Source organism: Triticum urartu, chromosome 2 (genome assembly GCF_003073215.2).
Source record: "Triticum urartu cultivar G1812 chromosome 2, Tu2.1, whole genome shotgun sequence".
Classification (NCBI taxonomy): Eukaryota; Viridiplantae; Streptophyta; class Magnoliopsida; order Poales; family Poaceae; genus Triticum; species Triticum urartu.
Genome location: NC_053023.1, coordinates 717,197,295 through 717,210,358, shown reverse-complemented (window position 1 = coordinate 717,210,358; position 13,064 = coordinate 717,197,295).

Sequence of the window (13,064 nt, the reverse complement as noted above, 5' to 3'; positions counted from 1 at the left end):
TGGCTCCATAGATCACACCCTCGCCTCGCCTCCTCTCTCCCAAGCAGATTTATGAGGGAGTTGGAAATTAAGGCAGCTAGAGATACGGAGTTAGAATCCAACTCAGGTCCGCTTCATCTGGAGAAAAAACTGCATGCTAAAGGAGAAAAAACCTAGTATACGACAGGATTACGTGACAGCATTACATGCGAAATCAGGAAATAAAATCAGAAAATGTAAGAGTGTAAACCATATGAAAATAAGAAACGCCTCTTGCAGATTAGCTTATTAACTGGTTTGGTGCTATCTATAGCCAAAGGGTGAGCCAAGTTCACACTTGGCGATGAACCTAGTATAGTTCACCATAGTATTCTACACATGTGTGTATGGACATCACACCCCGGATGTAACTACGGGGTCTGGTCCTAGCTCCACCCCATGCTATGATGTAACCATATATTTAAAGCTTTAGCAACATAAGAAAATATTTAACACCCTTAAAAAATTGGCATATACGATTTCATTCTTTTATGCCCTATCTAAAAATGAGAAAATGTGATACTACAATAGACAAAGATGGAAAGTAAAATTCTAATAGATAGATTAAAACCAGATCTAGTGATGTGGCGTCAATAGCTTTAGAGAGGGATCTCCTGACGATGGTGAATGGCTTGATCTTGAATAGCCCATTGTCATCGTCCTCCTTTGCCATCCCGATACGCCCGAGATCCAAGTTAGAGTTCCTGGAGCCAACCTCAAACTCTTCGAAGTCGACATCTTCATAATCCATCTCAAGCCCGACCCCAAGCACGTCAAGCATTGCAAAGTGCCGACCCCCGCCAGTGCCGTACCGGGCCTTCTTCTTTTCGGCCACGCCTTTAGCTTCGTCACCCTCAATGTCACCGCGGGCATGTTGAGATCTCGCCACCGCACATGGCCGCTAGCACCTCGTAGTAGTCACTAGGGGAAGGACGAGCCTCGCCAAAATTGGTAAATGGGTAGGGTTTTTAATGACACATGGGAGCGAATGTGTAGGTTGGCACATGGGGGCGAGGACAATCCCATATATACACGGTGGTCGCAAAAACGGCGACGCCTAGGCAAGGGGGCATGTGGTAGGGCCCACAAACTAGTGAGGGGCTACACGATAGGCGGAAGGAACGAGGTGGTTCCAGAAGCAAGTGTTTCAATTCAGGGAATCTTGCCCGTTGGCCCCTTGAAAGAAGGGGTATTTCTAGTATTGCCCTTAAAATTGAATGCATGGACCACTGACTTTCTTTCTTCGGTACCAAGCATTTTTCTTGCTCAAGATTGTGCGACACCCCTGCCTTCTAAAAAAGTAAGCACATGATATACCCTCATCAAAATGCTACCCTATGCTACCATTCGTAATCAAGATCAGACAAAAGCACTGGATGTTTAATGATTTCACCTCATGTCTCCCCAAGGATTGGATCCACACTACCGTAGCACATATTTCTGTCACTGGTGTTCAGATTAGCGCTTCATTTCTTCCTTGCTCCTAACCTCCTCGTGGCTCGAACTCCATGATCATGGGTACCTGGATAGTCGAAGAATTATGAAGTGTTAAAGAATCTTCACGTAATAGAAAGAAATGTACCATTAAAAAATGTATGTGACACTTAGAAAATCTATTCATGATTTTAAAAAAGTGTGTTCATCATATTTTAAACCGAATAAAACCAGGAAATGTAAAAGTGTAAACCATGTGAAAATAGGAAACGCCTCTTGCAGACAAGCTTATTAACTGGTTCGGTGCTACCTATAGCCAAGGGGGAGCCAATTTCACATTTGGCGATGGACCTAATATAGTTCACCATAGTATGCTACAAATGTGTGTATGGACGTCACATCCCGGACGCAACTACAGGGTCTGGTCCTAGCTCCACCCCGGGCTACGATCTAACCATATATTTAAAGCTTTAACAACATAAAAAAATATTTAACCCCCTTAAAAATAGCCATATGCTATTTCAAAATTTTATGCCCGACCCAAAAATGAGAAAATGTGATACAACAATAGACAAGGATGGAAAGTATGATCCTTAGAGCATCTCCAACAGCCGCGGCAAAAGGCGCGCGCACGGTAAACCGAGATTTCTGCGCGCGCGGGATGTTTCGGCGCGCTCCAGCGGCGGCGGGAAAGTCGCGCGCACGGGAACAATTCGCGCGCGCGCGGGAAAAGGCGGCAAGTCGCGTGCTTTTTTTGGCGCACCGCTTCCGGCGCGCCTATAAAATGCGGCGCTCGCCACGCGCCTATTCCACACGCTTCTCTTACTCTTCCGCTGCCACGCGCGCCTCCACCGCTTCCTCGGTTGCTTCCGCTGCCACGCGCGCCACCGCTCCAGCGCCCCGCCACCATGCCGCCGCGCCGCCGAGGAGCGTCGGGCTACCGCGGTGTCCGCCAGCGCCCCAACGGCGGGTTCTACTCCGAGATATGGTCCGGCGAACTCCGGCTCGGCCTCGGCACCTTCGAGACGGTGCACGAGCGGTTGGACAGGCGTCGGCGGAAGGCCCTGGCGCTATTCCAGTGCGAAGTCGTTGAGAATGGTGGTGACACGATCTTTGCGTCTGATGATGATCGTTGGGAAGACATGTGGCTCGATACCTCGGATCAGACCAGCGAGGATGGCGACGACGACGACGACGACGACTGGGAGTAGGCTGTAGTTGCACTATATAGTAGTTTTTATCTATGTCCTTGCACTACCTAAAATAGTTTTTATTTATCTATGCTATGGAACTATGTAAAATATCTATGTATCATTTTTTCTACCTATGAATTTTATTAAAAAAAATGTACGCACTGTTTAGCCACTAGTGCAGAACCGGGCAATAGCACCGGTTCGTAAGACCCTTTAGTGCCGGTTTAGGAACCGGCACTAACGTTTCGGCACTAAAGGCCCCCCCCCCTTTAGTACCGGTTCAGCACGAACCGGTGCTAAAGGGGATCCACGTGGCAAGAGCCAGCTCCGGGGGCCGGGAGCCCTTTAGTACCGGTTGGTAACACCAACCGGTACTAAATGGTTGTGGGTTTTTGTTTTATTTTGTATTTTTCAATTAAATTTGTGTTATCAATTTAATTTAGGATTGTTTTACGTTATAATGAGTTGTAGTTGTCATCATCATCATCATCATCGCATATTAATAAATAAATAAACTCTAGCTAGCTAAAAATTATCATAGTCGTCTAATTACCACTATTTAATCATCATAGTCATTACCGCTAGCTATCTAATCATCATCAACGCTGGCTAGCTTAAAGAGGAAACATTCACTTTGTAACAAAAGCAAAGATATCATCAAGTTCAACATAATCATCACCAACATCGAAGTTCAGGACACGGACATGAGACAAGTACTAATTAAGAGCATGAACTAGTAGCTACTGATCCTGCTGCTCCCTCTCAGGTAGAATAACATAGAACATGTATAGCTCTCCTGATTCATCATACTGGAGCATGCAGATGAATTTGTCTCCTAATCTTGGGTTGCGCTTCTCCTTGCTGCTCCCTAGTACTTCTCTGCGATCATTAACAATTTTGCTCCAATCTTTCACTATTAAGCATTCTTCGCTTTCAGAAATCCTGAATGCACTCATGTGCAATGTAAGAAATCTTGGTCGTAAGCTAACCATTGGCATGCGACCTTTTGTCTCGATCCACTGAGGCACAACTGTCATCGGAAGTCCCTGTTGAAGAACATCGTATAGTAATTAATATACTAATCAATGAAAGTTTAGCTTCAAAAATAATGTATGCAAAAGATGCACTAATTAAGGACAAATATTTAAAATCTTACCATCTTTCGATTATAGATGTGACCGTAGTTCAATACGATCACCATTGGTCGGAAGTTTTGAGTACTAACATTTCTAAGTTCAGGAAAAAAATTTGTCTTGACAGTATTAAGATCCTCAAGCCATGAAACATAATGACTTATCTCCTCGTAGTTTAGTTGAGCCCCGGGGCAGTAGTAAGTCCTGTCTACCAAGCGCCGGACATGTTTGCTTGAACCGAAATAAGCTGACAATACAAATTAGTTGTCAACTATTTTTGAATAAACTGTATGAAAGACATAAACATATGCATGCATGGTTGAGAAAAACTCACCAAATGGTAGAACTGGAGGCGTTTGCACATCGACCCAGATGTCTATATTACCTTCAATATTATCTTCCGGACGAATATCAAAGGTGATAACCATATCAGGCTCAAATACATAAGCCTTGCATAGTGCTTGCCAAGTTTTGCATTCAAAATGGGTGTATGTGTCTCCATTATATAATTTGACGTTGAAAGTATACCCATGCTCCGTCTTCAAGTAAACTCTCTTTACCTCCATATCATCTGTAGCACTAAAACCTATCTTATCCAAGACAAAAATTCTTGCATGGCAGGGGATGCGCTAGTAGAATAGTGAAAATTTAAAATTATAAGTTGAAGCAAATGAAGCATAAGTTTTGCATTCAAATAATAATTGACAAAGTGACTTACTGTATCAACTTCGAATGTCTCATCCAGCTTGATGCTGAAGCGCCTACCATCAACAAGGAAATTTTGGTCACACAGGCCGCGCTGGTCTTCACAGTGTTCGCACATAATGAAATCTTTTTGGTCGTCAGATGACATTTCCTATGTTCATATAGGTGAAACATTAAACACCTATATCTAGCCAAATATATATTCATCTAACATTTGACATTAATATATCTAACTATATTCATCTCTAACAATTGGCATTACTATATATTTAACTTTTCTATCAAATTCATCTAACATTCGACATTAATGTAACATTTATATAAACTAAAAATATATAAAAAATTAAATAAACAGAAAAACTCATTAACAAATAATATTTTAATTAGATCATCAAATCTCAGATACCTAAATTTTCTTACTAAAAATAAATTAGTTATATTAATTATTCAACTAGTTCAAATCTCATATACCTAAATAAACTAGTTCGACAATTTTCTTACTAAAAATAAACTAGTTATATTAATTATTCAACTAGTTCAAATCTCATATACCTAATTAATATCTAGCTATATTCATCTCTAATAATTGACATTAATATATATTTAACTTTTCTATCTAATTCATCTAACATTCGACATTAATCTAATATTCGATCATCTAATTAACTTTTCTAAAAAACAGAAAATGTGTGTGTGTATATATGTAAAAAAATGTGTGTGTGTGTATGTGTGTGTATGTATGTGTGTATGTGTGTGTGCATACTGTAGTGCCGCCCCGTATGCCGCCGCCCCGTACGTACGAGCGGGGACGCCGGCGTACGGGGCGGGGGCGGCGGCGTACGTACGGGCCGGTGCGCGCGGCGCGGGTGCGAGAGAGACGTACGGCCGCGGCGATGACGACGGACGGCGGCGGCGATCAGGGCGGTAGCGCGAGACGACGACGACGACGGGCGGCGGCGGGGACAGCGACGATGACGACGGACGACGGGCGACGGGCGGCGACGACGGGATCGAGCGGCGCGCGCGGCGATGTCTCGCGAGAGGTTGGAAACGAAGTGGGGAGATGAAACTGAAATTTTCGTAAGTGCTATATATATAGGATGGGCCTTTAGTACCGGTTTGTGGCTCCAACCGATACTAAAGGCCTATTTTCGCTAGGCCAAGCGGCGGAAAACGAAGGCTTTTAGTACCGGTTGGAGCCACCAACCGGTACTAAAGTGGGGGCCTTTAGTACCGGTTGGAGCCACCAACCGGTACTAAAGGCCTTGCGCTGCCACCCCAAAGTTTTTTATTTTCTGCATTATTTATTTTCTTCTATTTATTTTCTTCTGGAAATTGAATGTTGCATACTGAACAATTAGGTAAATGACCGAAAAACAATAAATGATGTCAGAACATGTTGGAAATTGATGACATCGCTTTAAATGCTGGATACTGAACACAAAAGAAGTCCGGAGTTCAAATAAGTTTAAAAAACATTGAAGTGGCCATGTAACAGATGAAGTGCGTCCAGTTTTTGCCGTGACCCTCTCTACTCTTTCGCGCATGCTATGCGGGTGATATGATGATACCATGCCAAGTTTCAACATTTTCAGGATTCATTTTGTAGTGATTTTCAATTTCACGGTCATTTAGCTCTCTAAACAATTAGGTAAATGACCGAAAAACAACAAATGATGTCAGAACATGTTGGAAATTGATGACGTCGCTTTAAATGCTGCATACTGAACACAAAAGAAGTCCAGAGTTCAAATAAGTTTAAAAAACATTGAAGTGGCCATGTAACAGATGAGTAGTTCTCGTCCGAAACCCTGATACTCGAAAAGAGTATGTCTAGTTTCGATCCAACGACTCACATAAGCTAGGAAGAAACACACCCTTGATCCAACGACTCGCAAGAGCTAGAAAGAAACACACGATCCGTGTGATTCTTCGTGATTGGTGGGATGCACATTAGTACCCACTCTGGGCTTCGGTGAAAGTTGTAGAGGGGCTAGGGTTTCGCCATAGAGGGGCTCCGGAGCATCGGGATGGCACGAAAAGCTAGGAGTTGGCATACCATGTGTTTAAAAGTGCTCTTAGGGTGGTACATGCCAAATATTCACTCACTCCTTGTGTAGGGTCTTCACCGGCATCGATTCCTCACTCCGGACTCCGAAACCCTGATACTCGGAAAGAGTTTGTCCAGTTTGTACACGAAGTGCGTCCAGTTTTTGCCGTGACCCTCTCTACTCTTTCACGCATGCTATGCGGGTGATATGATGATACCATGCCAAGTTTCAACATTTTCAGGATTCATTTTGTAGTGATTTTCAATTTCACGGTCATTTAGCTCTCTAAACAATTAGGTAAATGACCGAAAAACAACAAATGATGTCAGAACATGTTGGAAATTGATGACGTCGCTTTAAATGCTGCATACTGAACACAAAAGAAGTCCGGAGTTTAAATAAGTTATTAAAAATAAAAAAGAGGTGCAATGCTGGTTAATTTGCTTCAAGCCATTCGGAATAGTGTAGACTGCACTGCACATAGCTCAGTGCAATCTATGCTATTCCGCAAGGCTTGAAGCTAATCAACATGTAGGTGAACATTGCAACTCTTCGTCATTGTTTGTGCACTCACGGCTTATAAACCGCTCATACTGCCTCTCTCTTGGCGAGGTGGGACTAAAAACAGCTTGCCATAACCTCATTAGTACCGGTTCGTGGTACGAACCGACACTAAATGGTGATGGTGGGGCCATAGCCTGACCGCAGGCTGACACAGCCTCTTTAGTACCGGTTCGTGGCATGAACCGGTACTAAAGGTTCGCCACGAACCGGTACTATTGATCGCCGCCACGAACCGGCACTAATGTACACATTAGTGCCGGTTCTAATTCAAACCGGCACTAATGTGCTTCACGTTTGACCCTTTTTCTACTAGTGAGCACGCGCTGCATTTTAGCGCGGCGACTGTTGGAGATGCTCTTATAGACGGATTAAAACCAGATCTAGGGATGTGGCATTGACACCTTTCAAGAGCGACCTCTTGACAATGGTGAATGGCTTGATCTTGACGAGCTCGTCGTCATCGTCCTTCTTTCCCATCCCGCCACGCCCGAGATCCAAGTTAGAGTCCCTAGAGGTGTCGATACCTGTGGAGAAGGACCTCTAGATGGTGGAGAATGGCTTGATCTCGACACCCGAAATCGAAGTCAGAATCCCTGGAGCCAACCTGAAACTCTTCAAAGTCCACATCTTCGTACTCCATCTCAAGTCCGACCCCAAGCCTGTCAAGCCTTGCAAAGCGCCGACCCCCGCAAGCGCTTCGCCAGGCCTTCTTCTTCTCGCCCACAGCTTTAGCTTTTTCAGCCTCCGTGTCACCGCGGGCATGTTGAGATCCCGCTACTGCACATGGCCTCTAGTACCTCGTTGTAGTCACTAGGGGAAGGAGCCTCGCCTAAATTGGTAAATGGGTAGAGTTTTTAATGACACATGGAACCGAATGTGTAGGTTGGCACATGGGGGCGAGGACAGTCCCATATATACAAAATGGTCGCAAAAACGGAGACCCCTAGATAAGGGGGCGTGTGATAGGGCCCACACACCAGTGAGTGGCTACACGACATGCGGAAGGAATGAGGTGGTTCCAGAAGCAAGTGTTTCAATTAAGTGAATCTTGCATGTTGGCCCCTTGAAAGAAGGGGTATTTGTAGTATTGCCCTTGAAATGGAATGCATGGACCATAGACTTTCTTTCTTTGGTACCAAGCACTTTTTTATAGTGTGCTCATGATCTAACCATGTATATAGAGATTCTTAACACTTTTATATAATAACATGGCAACATTACTTCATGACTTTGTGTCTTACTTGGCACCGAGAAGAAATAATCTGAGAGTGGTTTTGTTTCTTTTGAGATGATGGGACTGGCCCATGCATGAACGAAGCAGTAGCTCTGGGGCAAACCATAGAATTTGCATAAAAAATCTACACATGAGTTTTTTGTACTCAAATAGCATAAAAATTGTGTAAACCATATATAGATAATTTGAAAAATATCCAAGAACATTCAACATATTATGTCATTACAACCTTGTGTCCTACCTAAGAATGGAAAAATGTAACTTCAGAGTGGTCTTTCGGGTTAGGTTGATGCATAACCTATATAGTTATCTACGGATCAATACATAAATTTGTGTCACCGTTGTACCTAGAGAGAGAAAAGGAGTGTATGCGTGAAATCGGAAAACATACAAGCGTAAACCGAATGAAACCAGGAAGTATAAGAGTGTACACCATGTGAAAATAAGAAACGCCTCTTGCAGACAAGCTTATTATCTCATTTGGTGCTACCTATAGCCAAGGGGTGCCAGACGCACACTTGGCGATGGACCTAGTATAGTTCACAATAGTATGCTAGACATGTGTGTAGGGATGTCACACCCGGAACGCAACCAGGGGGTCTCGTCCTAGCTCCACCCCGGGTTATGATCTAACCATATATTTAAAGCTTTAACAACATAAGAAAATAGTAAACGCCCTTAAAAATAGCCATATAAGATTTCATACTTTTATGCCCTACCTAAAAAATGGGAAAATGTGATACTACAATAGACAAGTACGGAAAGCATAATCCTAATGGACAGATTAAAACCAGGATCTAGTGATGTGGTGTTGATACCTTTAGAGAGGGACCCCTTGACGATGGCGAATGGCTTAATCTTGATGAGCTCATCGACATCGTCTACTTTGCCATCCCGACACACCCGAAAGTGCCTGGAGCCAACCTCAAACTCTTCAAAGTCCGCATCTTCATACTCCATCTCAAGCCTGACCCGAAGCATGACAAGCCTTGCAAAGCGCCGACCCCCACCAGCGCCTCGCCGAGCCTTCTTCTTCTCGGCCATAGCTTTAGCTTCGTCACCCTCCGTGTCACCGCCATGTTGAGATCCCGTCACAACACATGGCTGCTAGTACCTCCTCGTAGTTTGGCACATGGGGGAACGAGCCTCAGCTAAATAGGTAAATGGGAAGAGTTTTTAAAGACACATGGGAGCGAATGTGTAGGTTGGCACATGGGGGCGAGGATAGTCTCATATATACATGGTGGTCGCAAAAACGGCAACCCCTAGGCAAGGGGGTTTGTCGTAGGGCCCACACACTAGTGAGGGGCTATGCGTGAGGCGGAAGGAACGAGGTTGTTCCAGAAGCAAGTGTTTCAATTCAAGGAATCTTGCGCATTGGCCACTTGAAAGAAGGGTATTTCTAGTATTGCCCTTGAAATTGAATGCATGGACCATTGACTTTCTTTCTTTGGTACGAAGCATTTTTCTTGCTCAAGATTGTATGACACCCGTGCCCTGGAAAAAAGTAAACGCATGACATACACTCGTCAAAATGCTACCCTATGCTACCATTCGTAATCAAAGCACTGGATGTTTAATCAATACACCTTATGTCTCCCCAAGGATTGGATTCACACTACCATACTAGATTTTTTTGTCACTGGTGTTCAGATTAGCGCTTTATTTCCTCCTTGCTCCTAACCTCCTCGTGGCTCGAATTCCATGATCATCGGTACCTGCATGTTCGAAGAATTATTAAGTGTTAAAAAATCTTCACGTAATTGAAAACAAATTGTACCATTCAAAAAATGTATATGACACGTAGAAAATATATTCATGATTTTAGTAAAGTGTGTTCAGGAAATTTTAATCTGAATAAAACCAGGAAATGTAAGAATGTAAACCATGTGAAAATAGGAAACACCTCTTGTAGACAAGCTTATTAACTAGTTTGGTGCTACCAATAGCCAAGGGGGGAGTCAGGTTCACACTTGGCGAAGGATCTAGTATAGTTCACCATAGTATGCTACACATGTGTGTATGGACGCCACACATAGGACGCAACTAGGGGGTCTGGTCCTAGCTCCAGGCCATGCTATGATGTAACCATATATTTAAAGATTTAACAACATAAGAAAATATTTAACACCCTAAAAAAAATAGCCATATACGATTTCATACTTTTATGCCCTACCTAAAAATGAGAAAATGTGAAATTACAATAGACAAGGATGGAAAGTAAAATCCTAGTAGACAGATTAAAACCAGATCTAGTGATGTGGCATCAATAGCTTTAGAGAGGGACCTCCTGGCGATGGTGAATGGCTTGATCTTGAATAGCCCATCGTCATCGTCCTCCTTTGTCATCCCGATACGCCCGAGATCCAAGTTAGAGTCCCTGGAGCCAACCTCAAACTCTTCGAAGTCCACTTCTTCATACTCCATCTCAAGCCCGACCCTAAGCACGTCAAGCCTTGTAAAGCACCGACCCCCGCCAGCGCCTCGATGGGCCTTCTTCTTCTCGGCCACGGCTTTAGATCCGTCACCCTCCGTGTCACCGCGTGCATGTTGATCCCGCCACTGCACATGGCCGCTAGTACCTTGTTGTAGTCACTAGGGGGAAGGAGCCTCGCCTAAATTGGTAAATAGGTAGAGTTTTTAATGACACGTGGGAGCTAATGTGTAGGTTGGCACATGGGGGCGAGGACAATCCCATACATACAATGTGGTTGCAAAAACGGCGACCCCTTGGCAAGGGGGCGTGTGGTAGGGCCCACACACTAGTGAGGGGCTATGCGACTGGTGGAAGGAACGAGGTGGTTCCAGAAGCAAGTGTTTCAAGTCAGGGAATCTTCCGCATTGGCCCTTGAAAGAAGGGGTATTTCTAGTATTGCCCTTCAAATTGAATGCATCGACCACTGAATTTCTTTCTTTGGTACCAAGCATTTTTCTTGCTCAAGACTGTGCGACACCCCTGCCCTGGAAAAAAGTAAGCACATGATATACACTCGTCAAAAAGCTACCCTATGCTAGCATTCGTAATCAAGATAAATCAGACAAAAGCACCGGATGTTTCATGAATTCACCTCATGTCTCCCCAAGGGTTGGATTCACACTACCGTACCACATCTTTCCGTCACTGGTGTTCACTTTAGCGCTTTATTTCTTCCTTGCTCCTAGCCTCCTCGTGGCTTGAACTCCATGATCATGGGTACCTGCATGGTCGAAGAATTATTAAAGTGTTAAAGAATCTTCGCATAATTGATTAAAAAATTATACCATTCAAAAAAATGTATGTGAAACTTTGAAAATATATTCACGATTTTAAAAAGGTGTGTTCATGACATTTTAAACCAAATAAAACCAGGAAATGTAAGAGTGTAAACCATGTGAAAATAGGAATGCCTCTTGCAGACAAGCTTATTAACTAGTTTGGTGCTATCTATAGCCAAGGGGGAGCCAGGTTCACATTTGGCGATGGACCTAGTATAGTTCACCATAGTATGCTACACATGTGTGTATGGACGTCACACCCCGGACGCAACTACGGGGTCTGGTCCTAGCTCCACCCCGGGATATGATCGAACCATATATTTAAAGCTTTAACAACATAAGAAAATATTTAACCCCCTTAAAAATTAGCCATATGCGATTTCAAACTTCTATGCCCTACCCAAAATGAGAAAATGTGATACAACAATAGACAAGGATGGAAAGTATAATCCTAATCGACGGATTAAAACCAGATCTAGTGATGTGGCATTGATACCTTTGGAGAGCGACCTCTTGAACAATGGCGAATGGCTTGATCTTGACGAGCTCGTTGTCATCGTCCTTCTTTCCCATCCCACCACGCCCGCGATCCAAGTCGGTATACCTAGAGGTGTAGATACCTTTGGAGAGGAACCTCTAGACGGCGGCGAATGGTTTGATCTCGACACCCGAAATCTAAGTTAGAATCCCTGGAGCCAACATGAAACTCTTCAAAGTCCACATCTTCGTACTCCATCTCATCCAACCCCAAGCCTGTCAAGCCTTGCAAAGCGCCGACCCCCGCAACCGCCTCGCCGGGCCTTCTTCTTCTCGCCCACAGCTTTAGCTTCGTCACCCTCTGTGTCACTGCGGGCATGTCGAGATCCCGCCACCGCACATGGCCACTAGTACCTCGTTGTAGTCACTAGGGGGAAGGAGCCTCACCTAAATTGGTAAAATGGTAGAGTTTTTAATGAAACATGGGAGCGAATGTGTAGGTTGGCACATGGGAGTGAGGACAGTCCCATATATACACAATGGTCACAAAAACGGTGACCCCTAGAAAAGGGGCGTGTGATAGGGCGTAAACACTAGTGACGGGCTACACGACAGGCAGAAGGAACGAGGTGGTTCCAGAAGAAAGCGTTTCAATTAAGGGGATCTTGCGTGTTGGCCCCTTGAAAGAAGGGGTATTTCTAGTATTGCCGTTGAAATGGAATGCATGGACCATTGACTTTCTTTCTTTAGTACCAAGCACTTATTTTATAGTGTGGTCATGACGTAACCATGTATATGGAGATTCTTAACACTTTTATATAATAACATGGCAACATTGCTTCATGACTTTGTGTCTTACTTGACTACGAGAAGAAATAATTTGAGAGTGGTTTTGCTTCTTTTGAGATGATGGGACTGGCCCATGCATGAACGAAGCAGTAGCTCTCGGCCAAACCACATAATTTGCATACAAAATCTACACATGAGTTTTTTGTACTCA